At 39.9% G+C, this 27,999-nt stretch overlaps 1 long non-coding RNA gene across 1 annotated transcript; it reads right to left on the bottom strand.

Moving 5' to 3' along the window:
• Positions 1-2,550: 2,550 nt before the first annotated feature.
• Positions 2,551-3,892, bottom strand: LOC127155483 (uncharacterized). The gene is made up of 3 exons (XR_007825605.1): positions 3,802-3,892; positions 3,614-3,693; positions 2,551-2,811 (listed from the first exon to the last, which is right to left on the bottom strand). It is a non-coding gene; the product is annotated as an uncharacterized LOC127155483 (long non-coding RNA).
• Positions 3,893-27,999: the final 24,107 nt, after the last annotated feature.

The following is a 27,999-nucleotide window of genomic DNA, read 5'->3' on the forward strand; positions in this document are numbered from 1 at the left end:
AAAAAAAAAAAAAAAAGTTCTTTAGCAGAGGGACAGTTTTATGTTTATGTTTTTCAAAAGATCCCGGTCAGTTACAGCCACACTACACAGCAAAATTGGAAGTGTTAAATTTACACTGTCAGTGTTAAATTTAACATTTTTTCAGTGTTTATATAGGTCCACACTAGAGCGAGTTAAACTAACACTTTAAATAGTGTTACTTTTTTAACACTTTTATAGAGTTAAAACAACACTGTAAGTGTTAATTAATAACACTATTATTGTGTTTTTTCCCCTCATTTACACTGTTAGTGTTGAAATTAGGTGTCAATAGCTTTAACACCAAGGGAGTTATTTCTACACTTTATATAGTGTTCATACAAACCCTGATATGTCATTAAATGTAATCTGCATTCAGTTTAACTAAAAATACATAATGTGTGCATTTAATAACAGCAAACACGTTGTATCAGTTTGATCCTTTATTTTCAACAATGACACGTCTTAGACAAAACACTTAACACTAGATTCTTCCGGTTCCGGTCTCCTGTTGCAGAGTGGTGTGCGTTTGTAGCTCCCTAGAGTTTTATTCTTCTGAGGAAATCTCTATTTTACTATTACTTTCTGTTGTTTAAAGCGATAAAATATAGCTTTTTTTCCCCACCAGATTTCTGTTATTATCCATCAAACTAATCCGATCGCTCGCTTTTAATCTATAACCGCCAGTGCAACGCTGGGCTGTGTGTTAGCATTCCGTTTGCCGGTTAGCCTGCCATTTGCGTTCCCACTCACGTCTCTATTCACGTCTACTACCGCTTTCCTTTCTTCCCTCGCTCTCGTTGATCGCTCGTTTTTATTCTACAACCGCGAGTGTAGCGTGTTTGTAGTGTGTTAGCCGGTTAGCTTGCCATTCACTTTTAATTTTTCTCTACGCCTTTTTCTACACAAGTTCATCAGACAACAGTGGTGAGTTGAAATCATTCTACATCTACGGTGAGTAATGGCTTCTTCTCCTTTCCTGGTAACCTGCATCACCTGTCATATGTATAGTTTATCAATCTCTGTCGGCAGCGAGGGATTCACATGTGATAAATGCAGGGAAATAGTTAGGCTGACAGAGAAGATTTCAGAACTAGAGACACGCATCCAAACTTTAATCGAGGATAGTAAGAATGTGAGGGCATTAGATATGGCTTTGGATGCGACTAGCTTAGGGAGTCCCGTACATTGTTCGGTTCCGGTAACTTCGCCTTTGCAGCAGGGCAACTGGGTGACTGTGAGACGGCATAGTCGCGGGTCAAAACACCGCTCTTCCGTTCCGATCAGAACATCAAACAGGTTCTCCCCACTCAGTGACGCACCCACTGAGAAACCTGATCAAAGTGCTCTAGTTATTGGCGATTCTATTGTACGGAACGTGAAAATAGAGACACCAGCCACCATAGTCCAGTGTTTACCGGGAGCCAGAGCGCCTGACATCTTGGCAAATTTAAAAGTGCTGGCTAATGCTAAACGTAAATTCAGTAAGATAGTTATTCACGTCGGCACAAATGATGTTCGACTTCGCCAGTCGGAGATCACTAAAAATAATGTTAAAGAGGTGTGTGAACTTGCAAGTATGATGTCAGACACTGTAATTTGCTCTGGCCCCCTCCCTGCGTATCGTGGTGACGAGATACATAGCAGACTGTCGTCACTAAATGGCTGGATGTCTAAGTGGTGCCCGCAGAATAACATAGGTTTCATAGACAATTGGACAAGTTTTTGGGGCAGACCTGACCTGTTGAAAAGAGATGGTCTTCATCCCTCCAGGGGTGGTGCTGCTCTTCTCTCTAGTAATATGGCATATAGTCTTAGAGTTTGCACTTGACTAACTGGAGCCCAGGTCAGGAAGCAGACAGACTGGCTAATCCGACCGTCTGCTAGCCGCCTCACGTCACCAAAATCAGTTAATTCTCAGCACATAGAGACCCTTACACCTAGATATCATGCTATAGAGACTGTGTCTGTTCCCCGAGCTAGACAATACAAAAGACGTCCAAACCAATTTAAGAGTAACAATCTAATCAACGTTCAACAAATAAAAAACTTACATAATACAGAGAAACAAATGATAAAACTTGGCCTTTTGAATATCAGGTCCCTCTCTACAAAAGCGCTTTTTGTAAATGATATGATCATTGATCATAATCTAGATGTGCTATGTTTGACAGAAACCTGGCTAAAATCAGATGATTACATTATCTTAAACGAGTCTACTCCTCATGATTACTGTTATAAACATGAGCCACGTCTAAAAGGTAAAGGGGGAGGTGTTTCTACAATTTATAGCAATATTTTTAGTGTTTCACAGAGAGCGGATTTCAAGTATAACTCATTTGAAGTAATGGTGCTTCATATAACATTATCCAGAGAAAGATAAAAATTCACCATCATAACACCCATGCAAACTCGACAGATGAAAAGACATGTAGGACTTCAAATGCTGGCTGTTAGATATACTCTCAACTCTCAACTAAATACATAATGCATTGAAAAATGTTGCAATTCCTTTACCCTTGGTAACTCACTGGTATGACCAACATCAATGTTGTAGAGTGTAGCAGGAAGATAAAGACATTGACAAGGACCTACTGAAACAACAGGTTGAGCACAAAGTGGACTTAGAGTTCGATAGCACTCAGGGTGGTGGTTCCGTCAGAAGGGATGAGGTGCTTGTCCGACCATATAGAATAAGCTGATCGTGCCCTTGATCCTTCTCAATACCAGTAGGTGTGGCTGGTGGTCCTCCATCTGACTGAGATGGCCTATAATACTGGTGTAGGTCCAGGACTGTAAACAGCAAAAACAAAAATTAGATTAAACAAAGAAAGAGAAGGAAAAGATAAATACTATGCGCTTTGATGAACGCATAAAAATTCTGATATTTACTGTTGTTTCACACTCAAAGGTCTTTTGTTCATCTTTGAAACAAGTGAATATATACTGAAAACTGAGAGATTATTTTCCATGCACTGAGTCCACACAGCTACCACCTTGATGCTTAAAAAGTTCTTAAAGAGATTGCAAAACTAATTCATATGAATTGAGGAGTTTAGTCCAATTTTTTTGATGAGACAGTCACCTTATATAATGAACAGATTGAAATTAGGCTTTTATTCACAAACGGCGATCAGCAAACAAACGGTTCCTGTGAAAGCTCAAATGATACTGCATAACACAAGAATGAATCTCACTGGTTCTCATGCTTGAGCTTCCGTTTACCATATCTGATGTTTCAGTTGATAAATGTTTATATATGAATAAAAAGCCTAAATTTAATCTGTTTATTATAGAAAGTGATCAAGTCTCTTCAGAAAATATAGAATAAACCACTCAATTCACATGGATTAGTTTTACAAGCTCTTTATGAACTTTCTGAAGCATCATAATGGTATTTGCCATTATCAAGAGACAAATCTCTCTGATTTCATAAAAATAATTACATTTGTGTTTTGAAGATGAACAAAAGTCTTAAGTGTTAGGAATGACATGAGGGTGAGTACATAACTACTTTGATTTCAGTAAATCATCAAAACATCAAAACTTACCATCAAAACAAAAAAACAAACTTTGCAACAGTATCGAGTTTTACCTTATGGAAGTGCACAAGTCCGTCTCATCCTAATTTTCTTCATCATCACTGGACTGTTTTTCCAGGGTATCTTGGACAATCTGATAAAACAAGACACCAATACAGGTGACAACTTAAGACTAGTAAAATGATGGAAGGGAATTATTACACAGACAAATCAAATGTTGACAAAAAACATGCATACATACCCATTTGCCTTAGCATCTATGCTAAAGCTTTTGCTGGCCGATGCTTATCGATTTTGCCTCTTTATGATCAGCTGAAGAGAATGAAAGAATGAGCACTTGTGCTGAGGTTTGAGAATCTTGTGGGTGACTAGGCGAGAAAAGCAAAACAATTTGATGATATATGTCTCTCAAGGCTTAATTCATACAGACCTACAGGTAAATCTTTTACACTATTATATTATGAAAGCCTTAAAAAAATGTATAAACACGTCACACATTTAAGTATTAATATATTTACCATCAGGTATGCTAGCAGAAACGATTTCTTCTGGACAACTTATATGTAGATGCCTCTGATTTGTGTCCTATTCCACATTGGTATCTGGGTCTTTTAACTGAAAAGTAATTTTAACAAATACAGACATCATTTATTTTGAAACCTGGAAACAAGCTCTGTGGACTTTTTAGTATCAGCTTAAACATGGTTGCTATATGTCTGGTTTTAATTAGTCAGTTTCTAAGCAGTAGTACTTACCTTCATTGAGAAAAACTTGGAATGCACGATCGTTAGGCAGTTACACAAATTTCTTCACTTTTTAATACTGAACTTTCACCAGCATGACGACAGCTGTTGGTCAGGAAAAACGCAAATAGTCGTTAATATTAAATAATGTCCAGCAAGCAGCTAACTTATTATCAGAAGACCAATTTGTCATCTCTCAAACGATATATAATTTAATGTACACAAACGTTTGAATATGAATCGCGCACGTCACGTCAGGCACAACGATTCTTTTCATACGCGTCCAAAAATATAGTTAAGCAAAACGCTGCACTGCATGATCGTTCTTTGCACTGTCCTTTGGAGAAGAGTATGGGAAGAGTGTACGTCAACTGCGACGGTGTGGATATTTTAAAAAGATTCGCGCCTAACCGTTTGCTGCTCTCTCGAGTTAACAGAACATGAACAGAACATTAAATGAATCACAGAAATGATCGTGTAATTTTCACCCCAAGTCTAAAACAGTGTCGCATGTGCAAACTAATCAGCATTAACTCCTCTTAACTTACCTCATTTTGCAAGCTGGCCTCTGACTCGTGACGGTGGTGTGCCGCCGCGCTGTCTAAACACGAATAATGTTAGCACTCCGATGTTATAGAATTTGCACTATTATACTACATGATGAAAAATGTAAACGTAGTATAAAAACTGATAGAATTAAATAGTTAAAAATATATTATACCTGTGTTTGACCGTCTCCGCTCCTCGCGGCCACCCGCCATTAATTAAAACGGAAATAATGTGCAAGGACCGAAAATAGGATTAACTCATTACTAGTGTCAATTATATTAACTCGTTGTAATAACACTGACTCTGAACACTGACTCACACTACAAGTGTTTATGTCGTTCAAATCAACACCAGAATCAACACTTTTCAACACTGGAAAATTAACACCATAAAAACAACTATTCAACACTGGAAATTTTGCTGTGTATAAGACACAACAGAAGCAAATTAACTGAAACCGCATTTGCCATTTTAGACACAGAGCATCAAACACCTTTAATTGTCAATATGTGGTACTGCAGGGGTGGGTTTTGTACAAGATTGTACTTCTTGCTTGCGTACCATATATAAATGGTAACACATCCAGTGTTTCACTGCTTTCGTGCTGGAATTGTTGTCTACGTTTTCTCCAAGTCTGGCTACATTATGCTTCTCTGTGCTCTATTCACTTTATTCAAGTCTTTGGGGTTTAAAAGATAAGTTTATCAATTTGGATGCATTGACACTATTGGATGAGAACAAAACCTGAAATTATTTTAGCCGAATGAAGGCACTATTGCCTTCTGTAGAGATACTCTATATCAGCATCAAATGCGTTTTATAATTAACAAATTTAGCAAAATCGACTTGAATAAACACGGAATGTGTACAGATCTGCACTGAGGTTGTTGCTCTTGAAAACATTGTTTTAAAATTGGAGAAGGATTTTAAACACTGTTGAAAACAATCTTAGCTATGAAATTGGCTGTGGATTTTAATTTTGGTAAAATGGAGGAATCTATAAAGGATGCCATGGTGACACTGGGGAAAAAGGTCATTGAGTGTTTTAAGAGGACAGACAAGAAGTGGGCGAAACAGATTCAGGAATCATCAACAGATTGACCGATAGAGAAGTCTGTGCTATCATGCCAGCTGGGTCAGACTTCAACTCCATATCTGAGAGGATCGAAGTGCAGTAAATTCCACGTAAAGACTAAAGAGAAACGACATGAACAGCTAAAGTCCCTCCTGCAAATCCTGGAAGTTGCCTGGTGGCCTACGATCTGCAACAACATCTGGACATTCATCCGGGACCACAAGTCGTGTGTGGAGAGCAAGGACTGCACCGTCCTTAAGCCTAGCAGGAAGCCACCTCGCAGTCAGCAGCATCACCATTCATCATCCAAAGAGACATCACACCGACAAAGGCCGCTCCCACGATAGTTGATTGACATGCCCGTCTTACCTTAGACCTGCCCTAACTGAGCTGTGAACAGTTCGACTCTGACTGCCTATGCAAGAGAAGACAATAATATCTCTGACTGTGCAATTGAGGTGTTCTGTTGTTGGATGTAGTAATGATCATAGCAGTCATCATTTACTCCTGAAATCTGAGCCACTGAAGACGCAGAGGATTAATGTTACATTCCTTTTAAAAGGAAATGCGCCCCGCCATCTACTTAAATGCAAGGAAGCCCCTACCGGACATAGTCCAGACTACTCCATCCTAATCCGAACTGTGGGGGCGAGGAGGACCCAGAGTTCACCTAAGGGAACAACTGGGAAAAAGGCGCATGGATCCAAGAGGAATGACGCAGCAAGCCAACACTGAGCCATCCTCCGGCAAATTACCTGATGTTACCTTAACACACGGGAGGAAACAGGCTCTACGCGAAGATTGTAAAATCTCGCGAAGGTGTTCGGTGTCACCCCGCCAGAGTGATGGCATCAACCACCCAATGACCCAACCTCTTCTGCTGGGTCATTGCAAACAAATGCACAGCAACATCAAGGCCGGAAATCCATCTGCCTCGTCCGGGGGCAGAGCTTGCAGGTTCATCACCTGATCCCTGAAGGGAGTAGTGGGAACCTTGGGCACATAACCAGGCCAGGGTCTCAAGGTCACATGAGAATCAGGCGGACTGAATTCAAGGCACGTTTCGCTGACTGAGAAAGCGTGCAGGTCCCCCACCCTCTTGATGGAAGTGAGAGCGATCAGGAGCTAAGAGACCTAAGACCTAAGAGGACCATGAAGAGGACCCAAGAGGGGATGAGGTGCGGACAAGGAGGATTTAACCTCCTAGCACCTCTCAGGAACCTGACGATCAGGTGATGCTTCCCCAGGGACAGACCATCAACCACGTGATGGTACGCAGCGATGGCCGCCACATAGACTTTTAAAGTGGAGGGGGACAGCCTCCGCTCCAACTTTTCCTAAAGGAAGGAAGGCACCACTCCAACCAAGCATCTCTGAGGGTCCTCTCGGCAAGAGGAACACCAATCAGTGAATAGACCACACTTCAAGGCGTAGGCCTGCCTCGTAGAGGGGGCTCTAGCCTGAGTGATAGTATTAATCACGGCCTGGGGAAGGGAGTAAAATTCCCTGGGAGGATTCCGGGGAAGCAAACATACCTGATCTACCTACCAAGAAGCACTGCAAGCAACTCGAGGCAATTGATGTGCCACTGCAGTCGAGGTCCTGTCTGTCCTGCCCGTCTTGGAGACATCTGTGTTCACAACCACTTGTCTCGACACCTGGCCCAGGGGCACACCTGCCCGTAGGAATGCAGGGTCCGTCCAAGGGCTGAAGAGGTGGCGACATTCCGGGATAACGCCGACCCGGAACATGCCACGGTGCCATGCCCATCTCGGGATCTGGCCGTATAGCCAGACGTAACTGTGAGGGTCGGCGGCGCAATGAAGTCACACTCTCTTGGCCCTCCCCCAGGAGAGGGAGCACAGATGTTGAGGTCCCCGCCGAGCAATCTCCTCCATCTCTGGGTAGTCCGTGTTAGGGCAGCTTTGCGGACTTGCGGATGTTCTTAGCGGGGCCCTGAACAGTGGACTGCGCTGCTCTCCTGTGACCAGCTCCATGCCCCGGCTGAGGGGTTGCCTCTTTGGATGTCGCAGGGGGTGGAGCAGGTGTAGAGGCCACAGGGGGGCGCCCTCGACGACGAGCAGGCGGAGGTCTGGCACTCAGCGTCTTGGTGGACTCACGCCGAGGCAAGATGTATTTAATCGCCTTCGTCTGCTTTTGTACCGCCAAGAACTGCTGGGCAAAGTCCTCAACAGTGTTGCCGAAGAGGGCGGCCTGGGAGATTGGTGCGTCGAGAAAGCGTACTTTGGAAAATTGCTCTTTTAGTGCTGGTTTGCCCAGGGAAGGACCGCGGCACAAGCGTGCACTAAAGAGAGGTTCTTCGCTGAAGTGCAAAGTTACTGGTGCAGAAATGCAGCTGGCTACGCAGCTTGAGAGAATCCAACTGAGAGACCATTTTGAAGGCTCAGGAAACATTTGCAGGTGTTTTGAGTTGATTAGCTGATTGGCATGTCACCATATTCTAATTTGTTGAGATTGAATTGGTGGGTTTTTGTTAAATGTGAGCCAAAATCATCACAATTAAAAGAACCAAAGACTTAAACTACTTAAGTCTGTGTGCATTGTATGTATTTAATACACAAATTTTACAATTTTAGTTGAATTACTGAAATAAATGAACTTTTCCATGACATTCTAATTTATTGAGATGCACCTGCATGTCCCCACCAATGTCAAAAGCCAACCTACGCCCTTAGTATACACCGGTGGACACTTTCACATTGGGACTTTCAGCACCCTAGGACTCTTAAGGCTGTTTTATGGTACAGAACCTAAGCACTCTGTGCTTTTAACAGCCTAGGTTTTCTAGTTTTATTGTGTTGTTTTAAATTCCATGTGAAGATTCTAAATACATTTTGTTTATTCACACTGCAACTGTTGTGTGTCTCATCTTTTTAAACACTCTTAACCTTTTAATCTGACCACATTTTAGTAAGTCTAACATCTACACAGAACTACACAGTTATTGAATTGAACTAAACCAACACTGAATTGATTGAGCTGAATAACTATAGACTACTATTGTCTTGTTATAGCTGCTTTACAGCAGAATTTTGATTTGTCTCATTTATGATAAATTTTCAATAATTTGTGCAGATATGGATATTAACAACCATACTATAAGATGAGCAGGGGAAGATATGTTATGAGAACCAATTACATGCAGCTGAAAAACAGTACAACCCACTTTTTACCAGCAGTATGTGTGTGTCAAAAAGACTAGCACTGATTCACAAAGCTGTATTTCGCAGGAGGGAATTGGCCATAAGACACAGAAACACTCATTTCCCATTATTTAGGGGGGCAGTGGGTGGTGTCAGAAAAAGACATTAGAGCCGAGTGCACTGTTCATTAGCAGACGAGAGTGACGGCAGGTATGTTGTCCCATTAATTAAAATAATCACATCATAGGTGCTGGAATAATTCATTAACTCAGATTTAGTTAAGGCTTAATTTAATATGTCACTGTTGGTCAGGAGGACAGAAGAAATGAAGAGAGGAAAGACGATGAGGATATTATGCTACAGGATTGAAATTGTCAATTTGTGTTGGGCCGCTCCACTGGGGACAGCTTTCCCTCTTTCTGCAGATCTATCATTTCATGAAAAAGAAAAGAGGCAAACGTATGGGGGAGGGAAATCAGTCGCCTACTATTTTTAACTGCCCCATAAATCTGTTTTTAAATTCCCTTCCATTTAAAATACCCTGGTGAAGCGTGCCTTCATACAGCCTGTTAAGTACCACAATCCATGCATGGCGCTACATTTATCCTAACAGTGTAATTGGTCCAGCTCCCTCGGCTGGTGGCTCAGTTACCGGTCCTCCCCCAGGCCTGCAACCAGGAGAAATCCCAAATCACCCAAGGATCCCACGCACAAAGACCCAGCACAGAGACAACGGGAGAGAGAGAGAGAAAGACAGGTACCCTCTCTGCAAACATCAACCCCAGTGTTTCCCAGCGTTTTTGTCTTCTGTATTACCATAGGGCCAGGATGCTCTATGCCCCTTCATCGATACCAATATCAAAAAACAATTTAAGACAAAATGTCAACAAAATGCTTAACATAAGTCGTCGTGTACAAAGACATGCAGATTTCATCATTAATAAGTGTGCCAGCAGCATAACCAAATGCAATTACAAAAATAAGGACTGTTTTTGAACAGGTTTCCCGAACAACAACAAAAAAAAACACATAAACACAAAAAACACACGACATCCCAAACTCATGCTATTTGTGCAGCTAGTTGCTTCTTGGGGCTGGTCAGGTGCTTAAACAAACAGAGCAATGTTTTTTTTTTAATGAAAGAATATTTTCATTGATCACAAATAACTGATTGATTTGTATAAATCATTTTTATTTTATATATAACCAAGATTTTTCCTGGAACCTGTTTGAGTACCCCTTGAGGGATGCCTATGCATGTTTGGGAATCACTGAGCTACTCCATGCTGGCTAATAGTTCCACTAGAGGGAAGTGTGTTTGTGTACATGTGTTTGAGATATGGGCTGGTTCTACAGTCAACAGATGAAAAGCATCACACACACACCCAGAAACACACTATCACCCTGAGCACATTTGCTGTGCGGCACCATGCACGTTACAATTACGTGCAGGAGGACAAAAGCCTGAGAGAGGGGCGGCAGAAGGCCGACTGGCAGCGAGTTTCACCTGCAGCTAAACTCAGAGGAGGGGCCGGAGAGGGTGAACGGCGCATAATCAAGCCCAGCACTAATTTAGAGACTCCAGCTGCTCCTGCCAGAGGGGCCCAGGAACACCTACCACTAACCCCAGACACTCTCTCTCGCTCGCTTTTCCTGTTAATCATCCAAACGACCTCCTCCTCTCCTCGCTTCACGGATGCCAAAACAAAGAGGCAGCAGTGTCAAACACCTTCAAATGTCAATATGTTTGGGGTGGCACTGCAGGGGCGGGGCTTGTATATATGTTGTGCATCCTGTTCATACACCCTTTACGAACATCAACAGTGAACACCCAGTTTATTGGAATTGTATTTTTTCATTCATTTTCTCCACAGAGAATTCTTTAATAAAGAGTTGTCAAAGAATAGCAAAGGCTACATTATTATTTGTGTTTCATTCACTTTATTCAGATCTCAGCAAACTATGACTTGTGAACTCATATAGCATAAAGATGTTTAGAATAGCAAGTAAATGTCACATTTTTTTTTTCATGTAACCTAAAAGTGCTTCATGTGGTAACATCTAAAATTGACAAAGAAAAAAATGTTTTAAAGAAAAAAGAAAGACTATATAAACTGACTATATTATTTTAACTTAAAATGCCACTATGAGTTCAGTTAAGTAGAAATAGTTACTTAAAATGTTATTTCAGCATACCTTCTGATGTTTAATCATATTTATTTTACATGATAACTTGTATGCGCATTGGATAACACTAGTATATACTGTTCCATCATTAATGAATAACACAGGAACACATGAGTAACACAATGCTACCACGGTAGTAACTAACAATAAAATGCATTAGTAAGTAATAGTGAATGAAGGAATTAGTAATTATTTGGATCAGTATTCTAAAGTGAAGGTCATGGTAACCTACTAGTAATGACTAGTAAGTTAATAAAACAATAGCACTCTAGTAATGACTGAAATCACTGTAAGCTTTTAAGGGTTTTGTAAAGTACTGGATAGTAATGACTCAAGTGTTACTACATCCTTCTAAAGGAATTACTAATTACTTGGATCAGTATTCTAAAGTGAAGATTAGAAAACCTCCTGAGATTTGTGTAAGGTTCTGGATAGTAAATAGCTCCAATAGATTGGTAACACTTGAGACAGTACTAGTGGGTTACCATGATCTTCACTTTAGAATACTGATCCAAATAATTAGTATAATTCCTTAAGGATGTAACACTTGAGTCATTGCTATTCAAAACCTTATATATACCTCAAAAGCTTGCAATGACTTCAGTCAGTATTAGGGAGTTGTCATGCTTTTCACTTTAGAATAAAGTTCCTTTGTGTGAGACTATGCTGCACTGATTAGTCCAATGACCCGCTCTGTTGTGATAGGTCTACTACGTACAGTGCATGTCGGAAACTGAGCGTAGGAAAGACCCAAACAGTATGTTAGCTGAACACACACATGGAGTACTGATGAATCGCTGCAATTTGTAAACCAGCGTTATGCTCCATCCTTTTTTTCATGACTCAAAGTAATAAGAACGACAGACATTGTAGTAAAGATTAATTTTAACCACTTATTCTTCACAGCCTCATCTTTTGTAAGTGAAAATAAGTAGAGTTTTTTTTCACAGTGCAGAGCACAGCGTCTTGTCGACATGTTATCCACACAAACGAGCTACAGCGTTTGAGGGACGTTCAAGTTTTTGTGAGATGTCCCCCCCAAACATAGACAGGCATTATGCAACTGTGGTATTTTGTGACGTGCAAACTTCATGGAAATGGCATTTGAATATTAAACAACTTGTTTTAATGGTTGAGAGTCGACAATTTCTTTTGAGAGACAGAAACATTATTTATGATGCACTTCAAGCTTTCCAACTTTGCAGACTGCATTCATATACAGCTAATTTTTCATTATTTCATTAATTATACATTTGGCATTATTCACATTAATTATGAACCTGCATATAGTAGTTCTTAGCAGTTCTTTGGGAGGTATGAAAGATAGTAGTAACTGATTAACTAATAGTGAACTTCCATTTTCAACTGAGTGCTATTAGTTAATAGTAGTTACTAGAATGTTAAAAGTGCATTAGTCATTTGTTCTTGTTCATTAATAATTGATAATTATAATAATTATCATCATTCACTAATAACAGAACTATTCTAAAGTGCTATTGCTTTTAGGTGAGATTGCATCGTCTTAACTTTGCCAACACTAAATTCTATACAAGACACCTTGTATGCTGACACATTTTTCCCACCCCCTTTAAAATATTGACAGTATATTATCAGCCCCATACATAGCCTGTTTTTTTAACAGTAGTTCAGATAATTGCTTTTACTGACAGATACTGTTTATGGACAATACATTGGTGCATTAGTAATTTAGAATATTTGTATACTTTGTAAGATTAATCTTTTTGATTAGGTTGTCTGACCAAACATTTATATGTAGTGAAATACCACAGCAGGGGTCTGTGTCACAAATTTATCCCCATAAACCCATCATGTACCACTCAATGTCCCCTAAACACATGAAGCAGCAGTAATTTCCACTTCAACCTCAACAGCTTCTTAAAGATGTCTAAACACTTAATCACACACACTCAGGTTAAAACACATTTTTAATAACATGTTGGTTGTTGTGTTACTTAAAGAGTTTCAAAAGAAAAAAAAATACTATATATATTTTATATATATATATATATAATTATTAATACTTCGAATTGTATTTTTATTAACAGTGAAGCTCTGGAAAACACACGTAACTCAATAACTATATCATTAAAAAGAAAAGGGAGAAAAAAACATGTACAACAAACCCTGCATCCCCTATAGATCAAACACACAGAGATACACACACGTGTAAGAACAACAGAACAACAGTAAATGCAATAGTACTGGATGATTGTATGATGAAAGATTGTGTACTTTTCTCATCTCCCCTCCACAGTTCCAGCCCGCACGATTAAATAAAACCTTGCCTGAGTTTCACTAAATGCATTAGAGCAATCACATTCCCCAGACAGAGATTAAGGGACTGGCCTCATCGGATTGGATTACTCAGGACAGTCCGCTCGCTCTAACACTGCTGTCTCACTGTGGAGGAGCATTTGGACACTCACATGTCCTTTATTGCGTCTTGATTTTGTCTAATTTCACATGGCTTTCAATCATTTCTTGTGTGAGAGGAGAGGGGTGGGGGTGTTTAAGGTTCAAGCCCTGCAGCAAAGAGCTGTGATACTGTAATGATGACAGATCACCAGAATGATTGACATCATGCCTCATCGACAAGAGCCACAGGTTGACAGCACAGGTAAAAATATGGAGCAATCAAAAGAAAAAAAAGAAAGAAATTCAATTGGAAATCAAACTTTGGAATGTTTAAGATCAGAGAGAAAGTCAAAAAAGTATGTGTGGGTTTGCTAATACTTTGAGGACAAAATTTGATATATGACATATATGATATATTTGATATAAAAAAAACGTTTTGTTAATTAAAATGTTTTTATTTTATTACTCCAAATATGCAAAAATATTTTATCTTAGTGGCAGGGTCTTACTCTGTAGTCACTGTAATTAATTTAATATGAAAACAATAGAAGTAAAAGTTATATCCTCATTTAGTAAGTGTGTGTGTGTGTGTGTGTGTGTGTTTAAGTGTGAGTGTGTGTCGGGCGTGTCTGTGGGTGTTACACACACTGTGGGAAGATTCCTTAGATGCCCAGTTTGATTAAAACTCAGGATTCCACCACACACACACACACACACTTGACAGGCGCTGACAGGCAGTCAAATCTTCTCCACACCCTTTCCTGTGCTCCTGCGCACTGAAATGTGTTCACTCCGAGGGTTGAATATCATGACTTGGCCACAGGTATGATCTTTAAACGTCTCTGAAGTTTGTTATATCCGTTCTCACGGCGCGCTTGGTTACTGTAGACCTGTGGTGTCACTTTCAATACACTATAGGATATCAGAGTGGATCTGAAATGTGCGTAATACTCTACGTTTGAACAGAAATCTGGATTCATTCCATAAACGGTGTGTGAATGTATGGGGTTGTGCTATATAGTGTGATTATATTATTTCGCAGTTACATATCTGCATTCCTGGCTGCAATAAATGCATGTTAACAATCACAAACAGAACGGGGTCAGGCTTAACTTTGTGTAGAGACACATCTGCTAACATATCTGCTCTGCCTTCACCTTGAGTCACTGTACACAAATAAACCCACACATGCTGAATCGTAACACAACAGATAATGTCAGATGCACTTCCTGTGGGACAACCAGCATCCAGTCCTTGACCATGATTGCATTAAACACAGAAATAGTACACAATAACATTAACAACAGCACACACACACACACACACACACACACACACACACAAACACACTCAAAGTATTTGAGAAGGCCATATTTATCACTGTATGACGTGCAAATGGCAGACCGCTCCATCATGCAGCCATGTCACACTGTTTAGTTCAACCCTCATTCACATTTTAAACATTCAATCATTCAGCTCTCATAGCTTAAACACAGCCACACACACACACACACACACACACACACACATTTTATATCTAAAAAGTACAAACTCTGCACCTAAAAAATCGTTTGAAATTGTAGAATTTCATGTTTGAATTCAGTTCATGTATAAATATTTATTTATTCATTTAAATTATTGTACAGTAGTATTATGGTACAAAAAACAACAGCAACAACAACAACAAAAAACATTGTTGTTACCGTCCAAATACACAGGTTAAAACACAAACAAAAAAAAAAGTATGAACAAACAATGTGATGATATAAAATGAGTAATTACTTCAGAACAGTCTGCAGCTGATGTCATTTCCTCATCCAAAGCTGATTGGTTGGCTGAGGGAATAGAAGGTTATCTCATAGCCAATCATTTTAAATCTTTCTTTAGCTCCCAGCTACCACAAATTGAGAAGATTTGCATCATGACAAACATGTCAGGGCAGAAGAGCTGAGTGCAACTCAGAGTAATAAAAAAGTGGGCAATAAAACCAGTGGGTGTTGTTTGTGTCAGCAAGTGTGTGGTTGTGGCACACGTGTTAATGCAGTGTTTGTCTCTTTCTCTCTGTGAAACAGATCTAACACACAGCGGCCTAAGGTCACATGCACAGCCTCTCTCCCTCAGGGATGTGTGTGTGTGTGTGTGTGTGTGTGTGTGTGTGTGTGTGTGTTAGGTGTTCCTGCAGAAACACTGCATGCAACTATGACACCCTGAATGATAACCACACACACACATAAACTAGGCTGGTTTGAGCTAGAGGGTTTTAGGAAAGCCCTGTATTTCTCAGGCTTATCTGTCTTCCTCTATATAGTACATGTGCATATGAGTTTACTTGGCTATCATTTGGGGACAAATGTAAGTAGTTAAATTTGAATTTGAAATTTGAAAAAGTTAAATGCCTTTTAAGTGTACTTACAGAGAACACTTTCATAACTACTTCTTAACACACTTCTGTGCACTTTTTGTACTGTCAACTTAAGTTTTACTTTGAATTACATTAATAATCTTTTGAGCTTTGAGCTTTAAATGAGCACACTTATTTTGATGAACATACTATATCATGTGTACAAATTTAAATTATAGTGTTACTCGATATTACATTTAAAGGTAGTATATTTAATTTTTATAAAATTTATATTTAATTTTTATTTATGTACTAAACTGCAACTTCATCATTACTAATGTGTAAAGTACATTTTAGTTGACCATAAATGCTTGTAAGTACTTTTGGAGCCATATTTCACAAACAATAGGTTGAGAGAAATAAAAACAAAACAAAACAACAAAACAAAAAACACTCTTTAGCTAAGTTCAGCTGTTTGCATTTAATATAATGTCTTTCTATAGGAATATTAATTAGTTCTAAATACATACATACATACACACACATAACAAACTAACTAAATATGCTTCCATTTAGAAATGTGGGTGGATTGGAAGGTGTGTGTGTGTGTAATTGACTATCATGAAGCATCCTCATAACCCAGTGTGGGAGCTGTCAAACAGCACTAGTCCCAGCTTGCATGACTATTTCAAGATATAGCTGCCTCTGGTTCTCTCTCTCTCTCTTTCTCTTTCTCCTCTCTCTCTCTCTCTCTCTCTCTCTCACACACACACACACACACACACACACACACACACACACACACTTGTAAGCATAGTTATGGGGTAAAAGTTGTGTCATTTTAGTTTTAAACTCTGTGCACTTCTATGTCTAAATCAAACACATCTGACCACCACAATACACAACCTCAGATTACATCATTATGTTGTATGTGAACAAATATTTGGAGTTCACACAGTTTTGTAGTTCATTTCAGAGGACTTTTCTAATATCTTTAAGTCTGGTCATTCCTTTGAAAATGAACTTGAGTTTCATATGCTTAAGGTCGCATGGAAATTAAATAATGAACATGCAGAGTTATGAAAAACTTAGCTATTTAAAAAGGTACCATATATACAGCATATACACTATACAGACTCCCACTATGTGAGAGAGGAAGACAGGAAGTCATGGACATGATAGACAAAAGTCAAAGGCAGCTACCTTCTGAGGCATACTAATGGACATGGAAGCTCACATTTGACTGATCTACTCGCCACCCATCCAGAGTGTTTCTCTGCCTATGGCCCTAGATGCTGGGACAGAAGCCAGTTTTCTCACAATCCATAAGACAAGTGGTTTGGAGAATGGTTGGAAGGAAGTGACTCATCTGAAATTCTCTTCATGGACAAGAACTCTGAGCCACACAAATGGCATCCCACAACCAAGAGACACAACCAATAGAGTTATGTTAGAATGTTGCTAAACCAATGACACAATAAACAAAACACATCATCATCAACACACACACACACACACACACACACACACACACACACAAAAACATTAAATGAATACTTTTTTTGTTATTAGTTCTCACAAGTGAGCACAATTACACCACACTGGCATGCATTCAGATGAGGGGTAATTTTTCGTTTTTGTGCTACATAATTGATAATTGGCAACACAAGATGTGCTAAAAAGCCATATGAAGAGTAAACCTATGATAGGTCATGATTGTGAAAGCTTATTTCCATTAGGCGTCACAACATGCCCACAAAATTCCTAATAGGCATCCCATTGTGAAAAATAATTACTGTAGTGTACACTAGCATACTTTTAAAAAGAGTATGTATTACTGAAATAATATAAGCTACTTTAAAAGTTAAAACTTTAAAATTTAAAATTATTTTCATTGTAACTTGTATGTCATGTATTTAAATATATTTGTAGTTACACGTTTGTAATGATGTGAGTTGAAATTTAACTATGTGCTTTAGTATGTTACTAAACACATAAAAAAATTCACTTTTGTTTGACGAAAGATTATTAAAACAACAATCTGACATATTCATTAAAATCCATGCAAAAGCCAGAATAATATACATAGCAAGTGAAAACACAACTGGATGTTTAATATCCAGTTGAATTACCTTTGTGTACACTTTTGACTTGGGCCAGTAAGCAGCCATCCAAAAAACTCCTGAAATGCACTAGAACACCCTAACACACACACACACACACACACAAGAATTAAAAAATACTTAATACACCTATGCTACCGCATAGTATTATGCTAAAAAACTACCCATAACACCCTAGGAATGGGCATAAGTTTTGCACTGGAAAGCTGCACTCACATTTTCTTCAGATAATATCAAAATGTAGTTTGTTTTAAAGCTCCACTGATAGAGGTGGGTATGGAGTGATAGAGCAGCGAGTGTGATGAGAAACGTATTGATCTGAATGTTGTGTTTCCTCTCATCAAAAGAGTGTATGTGGTGACAGACTACTCTATTGACTGGCCACACTGAGGTCCTTGGTGGTGTGTGTGTGTGTGTGTGTGTGTGTCTGTGTGACAGATGGAATACAACGAGACTATGATTATTATGATTACCATTCATAACAACTAAAATGCAACAAACTATGGACAGAAAAGTGTAATTAAGTTTCTTTTGATTCACTACTTTGTTGATCTTACCATTATCATAAGAATGCAGTGAGGTGTGGGAATCTAACAAATGACACATATGATTCTCATTAAGATTTCTCAGTTTTCTATTCATCAAGGCTGAGCAAAACCCTCTCTGACCCTTATGGAGGGTTACAAGCCCCCAAAACACCACCCATCCCCTGGCCGGGAGTTCCTCTGTGACCCTCAGTAGCCTTTAACGCAAACCCTTAACGTGAGAACCCCACAGCTGCTGCGATGAGAACTGCCATTACTTTTCCAACACACTGATTCCACCTCCATTAGCCTAAGCGGCGCTCAGATGGCTAATACTGAAGATAACGTCAAACAAGCTCAAGCTTGCTAGCTAAATCCAAGGGTTCAACCACTCCTAAAGATGCAGCGTTCAGGTGAGTCCAGGCCTGGGCCTGTATGATAATCAGAAGTAATGTTAGAGGCTGTTCCTCTTTGTCTATGTCTGTGTGTCCATTCTAATAGAGGCTGACAGTTAGCTTTGCTCTTTTATGATCTTTGCGTCACTTGGAATCAGTCATTGTGAAATCAGGCGGTAAGAGGAGGGCAGGGCAGGGCAGGGCGTATGTGAACACCCTCCCTCCCTCACTACATTCACACAGACACACACACACACATTGGCCAGGGTGTGGGTGAAAGCCAGGCCGTTCTCGGGATGTGGGTCACTCTGCCCTGGCCTGTAAAGCTGTATTGATTTTTTTCTGCAATCTGGAAAAAAAAAAAAAAACGAATATGTAGCCACTGTCACTCCAGTGCTTCAAATCATTCTCTCGCTGCTTTTCTCTTTTCCATCCTGAAATAGACAGACAATAGATGCATTTGATAGAATGGAGCCTGATAATTCGAGAGAAAGTCAGACAAACAAGAATTCTGCTTACCCCCACCCCCTGAGTGTGGAGTTTCAACCATATGTTTGTCTGTCAGTGCAGAGAATGTAGTCAATTGCAAAGAACTGATTAGATTATTGTGTTTGCTATAGATTATAGACAGAATTTGTCCCCAAACGGTAAATACAAATAATATTATTAATTTAAGGACAAAACTAGTCAATATTTAAAATAGTTTTTGTGATTGGCCCTCTAAAAGAAAAAACAAATAATAATCTGGGGAATCCTCCCTAAAATCTTTTTATATATATATATATATATATATATATAATTTATAATGTTTTATACTTTTGTTTTCTCCGATAATGTTCTTTTGAAGACTAAGGCATGTTACACATCCTGTTCAGTTTTAGTTTTACACTTTAGAAATTTTTGTGAACAGTCATCTAAGTAGTGTACAGTCTTCTAAAAAAAAAAAAAAAAAAAGTTTTAATCATATATTGTGTGGGTCACTCTTTTCACTGTATTTTACCATGTTGAAAAGATGTAACCTCCGGTTCACAAAAAATAGCAGTGTGAAGATTAAATCATCCTTATGTGCTCCACAAGAGAAGTCCAACATGGCCAATCTCATGGCAATTTGTAAGTATTTTATGTTCTGGCATATTGGTGGCTAATTTGTATTAATTCATTCAGTCTTTGTTTTTGTGTGAACTCCACAAAAATTTATGTTTCTGTATGAATCACATTACACAAATTCATACAAAAATTGCCACTTTGTAATACAGTATTGTTTTGTCATGAGATTGGGTTGGAAAGTCAAATGAGTTTTAAACAACATGAGGATGAGTAAATAATGACAGAACTTTCATTTATGGGTGAACTATCACTTGTAAATGCTTACAAACATATGCTGAAAACTTTAAGAATTGATTTGTCAGTTTTAAGAAAGCTCAGACATGTAAACTGAATTTGGAATGATAGGACCACAACCATGAAAATGAAATGAACAGCACATGTCAAGAGTTCAGAGCCCTTCCAACATCATTGTGCATGGACTGACCTTTCCACCCCACGCGGATCTCCAGTAATTCTGAACTGGCAATGCTGAATAAATAAAACTCATCTCTGCTCAGTGAAATCTCTCCTTTTCCACCACAGCTGTGTGTGTGGCATGAAGGGAAGGTTAAGTTAAGAGATGCTATAGCAGAAACGCACCATACTCACTTCCCCACCAGTGCCCGTTTAGCTCTCTCATTAGCTCGCTATTCGTTATCAAGTATGCTGTAGGCCTTTTCTCAATTATACTCATTTAAGTTCTGCCTGGTAATTACATTCAACTCTGCTACCTGTAAGGTGGGCAACTGTAAATTAATTTTTAAGTTTTTTGTCTTTTTCTCTAGGGAGGTCATGCTGATGGTGGGACATTATTCAATGCAGCAAAGTAGTAGTACAAGAAAATCACCTCATGAATAGAGACATGCATGAAAACACATTTCAGAATACTGTTCTGTTGTTAATGATTAACTACATAGTAACAAATGACTAACACACTACTAACACTCTAGTAACTACTATTAACTAAAAAGAAACTGATTAATGAATTAGTAATAGCACTTAGTTGAAAGTGGTAGTTTACTATTAGCTAATCAGTAACTAATATTTTTATATATCCTGGAGAACCACTAAGAACTACTAAGGGTTCATAGTTAATGTGAATAATGCAAAAGGTATAATTAACTCTAAAGTGAAGATCATGGTAACCCACCAGTAATGACTCAAGTATTACCAAATCATTCAGTAATGATAACTCCCTAATATTGACTGAATTCATTGTAAGCTTTTGAGTTATATGTAGGTTTTGGATAATAATGACTCAAGTGTTACTACATCCTTTTAAAAGAATCTATATTCTAAATTCAGGAATTCAGTATTGTAAAGTGAAGAACATGGTAAAGATTAAGTGTTATCCAAATCCATCGTAACCATTTGCTATCCAGAATCTTACAAAAACCTCAAGATTTTACAATGACTTAAAGGAGAAGTCCACTTCTGACGCCACCTTAGGACCGCTGAGGGTAGCCCCTACCGGGGAAGATTGCATTACATGGTGTCCGTCTCTCCTCGGTGCCCTCAGGAGGCCAGTCTGCTACCCCTGCCAGGGTTACAGGGAGCAGCGGCCTCCGATGAGCACATATCTCGGGTCCCTCCGCCCAAGGACGTAGCGGTCTCTAGAACAGTTAGCTCGGCAGTCTCCTGCCGGTCCACCGCTACAGGGCTCTGGAGCAGGTTGTGTCACAAATCAGGTCCGAGGACTGGTTTGTGACGATAGATCTAAAAGACGCCTATTTTCATGTCTCCATCCTTCCTCAACACAGGAAGTTCCTGGGGTTTGCTTTCAGGGGCGAAGCATACCAGTATCGGTTTCTTCTGTTCGGCCTAACACTCTCACCCCACACTTTTACGAAGTGTGTGGACGCAGCTCTGGCGCCGCTGCGACTCCAGGGCATCCGCATACTCAACTATATCGACGATTGGTTGATTTTAGCTCAGTCAGAGGAGATGGCGGCTCAACATCAAGATGTTGTTCTCGCTCACATGAAAGAGCTGGGGTTGAGACTGATTGCCAAGAAAAGTGTGCTATCTCCATTACAGAGAACCACTTATCTGGGGGCGTGTGTGGGATTCGACCACGATGCAGGCACGTCTGTCTCCTGCTCGGATCGAGTCGATCCTCACCACAAGAGTGAAAGAACGCCGGTCATTCACTGTAAAGCAGTTCCAACAATTGCTGGGTCTGATGGCAGCAGCGTCCAACATGATACCTTTTGGCCTGCTGTACATGAGACCCCTACAGTGGTGGCTCAAAACCAATGGGAAACCCGCTTCGCATGATCAAGGTCACGCGATGGTGCCTACATGCCTTAGACATGTGGAGGAAACCTTGGTTTCAAAGTCAAGGTCTGGTGTTGGGTGTTGGGAGCGATAGATGCGTCCCTCACCGGCTGAGGGGCGGTCATGAGTGGTCGTCTTGCCCAGGGTCTGTGAAGTGGTCGCCATCTCAGCTGGCACATCAACTGTCTGGAGATGCTGGCCGTATTTCAAGCTTTGAAATACTTTCTCCTAGACCTGAGAGATCGGCATGTGTTAGTATGCACCGACAACACTCTCATTACGAGCAGTTCATGTCCCTGGGCATCTGAATATGGGAGCAGACGTCCTGTTGAGGCAGGGGCCGAGGCCCGGGGAATGGATGCTTCACCCCAAGGTGGTGAAGCAGATTTGGAAAGTGTTTGGTCCAGCCCAGGTGGATCTATTTACATTGAAGGAGAATGCACAATGTCCCCTTTGGTGCTCTCTGACTCATCCAGCTCCCCTGGGGCTGGATGCCATGGTGCAGACATGGCCGAGGCTACATCTGTACGCTTTTCTGGAGAGAGAGTCTTCTCCTAGTAGCCCGTACTGGCCAGGCCGAGTATGGTTTTTGGACATAATTTCTCTCCTTAACGGCTCTCCATGGGAGATTCCCGTCAGGAGGGATCTCCTCTCACAGGCAGGGGGCACCATCTTTCACCCCCTGGTTACACGTTTCCTCCACGGTGTGCTGAGGCCTATAGAGGAGATTTCGGATCGGTTTCTTACCATCAAGACTGCTTTGCTCTTAGCACTAACTTCCCTCAAGCGGGTTGGGGACCTGCACGCCCTTTCGGTGGCCCCTTCATATTTAGAGTTTATTCTTGTTATGGCCAAAGCATTTCTTTGCACCAGAGCAGGGTATGTTCCCAAGGTCTCTACCGCTGCACCACAGCCGGTCGTTCTCCAGTTTCTGTCCTCCTCCCTTCAGGGAGCCCGACCAGCAGAAGCTTAACTGTATGTGTCCAGTTCGAGCAAAGGACGCATACGTCCACAGAGCTGCCCTGTGGTGTAAGGCGGACCAACTACTCATGACCCCCTAAAAGGGGTCTTCCTGCCTATAGGCAGACCCTCAGCAGGTGGATTGTGGATGCCATCTCTACTGCTTACGAGTCCTCTGATCTCCCCTTGCCTCTGGGGGTCAAGGCTCACAAGACCCGTGGTATGGCGGCCTCCAAGGCACTGTTGGCAGGTGTCCCCATGCAGGACATCTGTAATGCTGCTGGATGGTCCACGCCCCTCAACTTTGTTAGGTTTTAAAACCTGGATGTCCGAGCAACTCTGGGCTCTTCTGTCCTCCTGCCCTAGCTGTTCCTTAGGCAGGGATTTGGAAGTCTGGTGGCGTGGGCATCTCGTTCCCATAGCGTTTTACGCAGCTCGAGTTCCTGGAGGAAAATGTCTCAGGTTACGTATGTAACCCTGGTTCCCCGAGGGAATGAGATGTTACATCTCGAGCCATACTTCCGGCATCCCTCCGAGCGCTCGCTTCATTCTCCAAAGCTGACGCCGGCTCCGCCGCACGTGCTTTTATGCTTCCTGGTCAGTTACGTCACCCGCCCGTGACGTCTCGCCCTTCTTTTGGTCAGATTACACGTGTTCAGAGCGTGGTCTCACTGTAGGCGTTCCCATAGTGTTTTCGGACGCAGCGTCCCAGGTTACATACGTAACCTGGGACGTTAATTACTATTACTTACTAAATCGTTCATCAAAGTTTCTTGTTAGTTAATAGTAGAGTGCTAATATTACTTTACCCATGTGTTCCTGTGTAGTTATTCATTAATGATGGAACAGTATTCTAAAGTGTTACCCAGACATCTTTCTTATTAAAATGTACACACACCTTTATGCAGATATGGTGGATTTACATTTGGCCACTATGTGCATTCTTGGATGAGTTTATCATCCAAACCCGTTCATATGCAGCCTAAACTCAAATGCACCACAAACAACCTCCTGAGGCAAAATGGCAAACAATTAGCTTTGGTGAGTAAATAGAACTGGTTGGCTGGGGACTGCAACACTACTTGACTATTTATAAAGCTTTTAATGATCTAAATCCTCAATAACTGAACTCTACAAGAAGATAAATGTCCAGGAACTGGAAATAAATACCCCTCATCTAAATTATTGTCAGTGGTAATCAACCACATTTGGTAGACAGCAGTGTCAAAATTAGCGTGTTAAAGCAGGCGCGTTTTTTTTTAACGGTGAAGAGCTTCAATAGAACATCAGTGAACTGCGGTCAGATGAGATGTTGTCTGGTCATATGTTAGTAAAAGTGAATATTCCTGTCCTGTCAGCCTCTTCAAGTGCATGCACAAATATGCCAGCATGCGCTGCATTAGGCTATAGCCTATTAAAGCGCTGTATCATATTCAAACCCAGATGAAACTACAAGTATGTAGTTAGTCATAGTTATGTTGTCAGTTACGTCATGAAGTTACAAAAAAAAACGACTAAAGCTGCCTTAAAACTGTGCATGTAAGTGTTTATTATTTAAGAGTCACATTTAAAGCAGTGTCAGATCCGCTTCAAGTTCAGCAGCAGCAGCTTTTAAAGTAACAGCAGCCAAAATATCCTAATAGCCAGCTGCTGTGATGTCTGTTAATCAATGAACAAAATTAAAAAAGAGGAAGTCAATAACTTATGTAGTTTAGCTTTATCTTTTACCTAATTTAGATTTTAGTGATTGATAACTTGAAAGAATTGGCTACATTTTCTTGCTAAAGGGCAAAGGTAGCTATATGACAGTTATTATAATGGGTTTATGTGAAAATTGTTTTAAGTTCACTTAAATTACAAGTCTAATAAATGTTAAATTGAAAGCTCTCAATTATGCTGTAATGTTGAATGGCTATAATCAATGGATAAATATTAGGAAAAATTTCATAGAGACATCAGTCGGTATCAGTGATACTTGCCTTCAGTCATAAAAAACGATGGCATTAAACAAATATCAAAAATATACAGGTGCATCCCAATAAATTAGAATGTCGTGGAAAAGTTCATTAATTTCAGTAATTCAACTCAAATTGTAAAACTTGTGTATTAAATTAATTCAGTGCACACAGACTGAAGTAGTTTAAGTCCTTGGTTCTTTTAATTGTGATGATTTTGGCTCACATTTAACAAAAACCCACCAATTCACTATCTCAACAAATTAGAATACTTCCAATAAAGACCAATAATAATAAAAAAAAAAACCTTTTTAGTGAATTGTTGGCCTTCTGGAAAGTATGTTCATTTACTGTATATGTACTCAATACTTGGTAGGGGCTCCTTTTGCTTTAATTACTGCCTCAATTCGGCGTGGCATGGAGGTGATCAGCCTGTGGTACTGCTGAGGTGGTATGGAAGCCCAGGTTTCTTTGACAGTTGCCTTCAGCTCATCTGCATTTTTTGGCTTCTTGTTTCTCATTTTCCTCTTGACAATACCCCATAGATTCTCTATGGGGTTCAGGTCTGGTGAGTTTTTGGCAGTGTGGGCACTGGGCAGGTGCCAAGTCCTGGTGAAAAATGAAATCAGCATCTTTAAAAAGTTGGTCAGCAGAAGGAAGCATGAAGTGCTCTAAATTTGATGCCTTGACCCCAGCCTCAGCCCATTCCTTGTGAAGTTCACCCAAATTCTTGAATTGATGTTGCTTGACAAGCCTCTCAAGGCTTCGGTTCTCTCGGTTGGTTGTACATCTTCTTCTTCTACACTTTTTCCTTCCACTCAACTTTCTGTTAACATGCTTGGATACAGCACTCTGTGAACAGCCAGCTTCTTGACAATGAATGTTTGTGGCTTACCCTCCTTGTGAAGGGTGTCAATGATTGTCTTCTGGACAACTGTCAGATCAGCAGTCTTCCCCATGATTGTGTAGCCTAGTGAACCAAACTGAGAGACCATTTTGAAGGTTCAGGAAACCTTTGCAGGTGTTTTGAGTTGATTAGCTGATTGGCATGTCACCATATTTTAATTTGTTGAGATAGTGAATTGGTGGGTTTTTGTTAAATGTGAGCCCAAATCATCACAATTAAAAGAACCAAAGACTTAAACTACTTCAGTCTGTGTGCACTGAATTTAATACACGAGTTTCACAATTTGAGTTGAATTACTGAAATAAATGAACTTTTCCACATCATTCTAATTTATTGAGATGCACCTGTACTTCCTTTATGTTGTTTCTACATTGTTTTAAGAAGAATGTGAAATTATTGCAATATAAAAGTATAATTAAAAATGTTAATTTTAGGTGGGATTAATTGCAATTAGTCATGATTAATTTCAGAAAAAATGTGTGATTAATTAAAATCGTAGTAAAATCGATTGACACCACTAGTAGATAGACATTGATGAAAATGACAGACATAAAGTAGAAAACAAAACAAAAAAAACTGCAGTGTCACATTTGTTACATCAACCTGCCATTATGCTACTATATTTAGCCATTTATCAAAAAGCTTTCTAACACTCCTTTGAGCCTTGTCCGCTGAATGATTCTGAGAGTCTTTCTTTCTGCACATGGCATTTACAGCTTGTGTGTTTTGTATGTCAAGTGCACTTGGCGTATTTCGAGTGGTTCTCATTTCCTCCGCGGCTTTAACTGCTTGTTCAAGCATCTTGCTGATTAGTGGTCAAATAAATCAGGCTCGGGAGGGTGACACACACACACATTGACAAGCTGTAGTGCTTGTTTGTGACACTGGAAACACTCAACAGCTACTAATGACTAATTTGCTAATTGCCAAATTCCCATTTTTAGATGGGTTCCTCATGCTTTACACTTAGAGTCCCACCATCTAACTTGCATTCACCAGAATGCTGCCTTGATGAAAAAGCTTGTTCTTTTAGAAACACTGACAATATTTTCATGCTTGAATACAATAAAACATTGCTAAACACACACACACAAACACACACAAAATACAGTACAAATGCCCTTTGTGTTTTTGCTAACACTAACAACAGTTTTCCTGTCACACATACCCACACACACAAAACACTCGCAGACATCAAGCGTGTTTGTGGTGGCGTACTGCTCTCAGGCATTCAGTGTCAAATGAGAGACTTTAATAAAGTGAACTGCCACTACTTTAATGCGCTGTGAATTCTGGGAGCAAACTCGGAGTTCAAAGTACTGCAGGAAAAAATCATGACAGATGCCAAACGTTTAATATGAGCACAAGGCAGAACATTTGTGCATGCTGACAGAGAGAGAGCAGTACATTCTGATAAGGGCATATGATCACATTTCTGCATAGTATTCATGAATCTGCTGAACACTGTGGACTGCTTGGCCTGAAACATACACTATACTCAATAATTATGCTTATTTTTGAGTCAGGAATTAATTATATCATATAAATAATCATACAAATCAAATTTATGTCATATAAATGAAAAAACTGTTTTATTAAAAAATTTGTGAACTTGTCTGCCAATGAGACAACAGTAGTGAAGAGCATGCCTGAGATGCCCAGTAAAAAAGTAATATATTTAAAATACATTTATTTCACACTAAGTATAGTTCAAATCTATCAACGTATTTACTGACATAGCCTATCGCTCGAGAAAAAAATTATACAAATTATAATT

The sequence above is a fragment of the Labeo rohita genome, chromosome 24 (assembly GCF_022985175.1).
Source record: "Labeo rohita strain BAU-BD-2019 chromosome 24, IGBB_LRoh.1.0, whole genome shotgun sequence".
NCBI classification, from domain to species: Eukaryota; Metazoa; Chordata; class Actinopteri; order Cypriniformes; family Cyprinidae; genus Labeo; species Labeo rohita.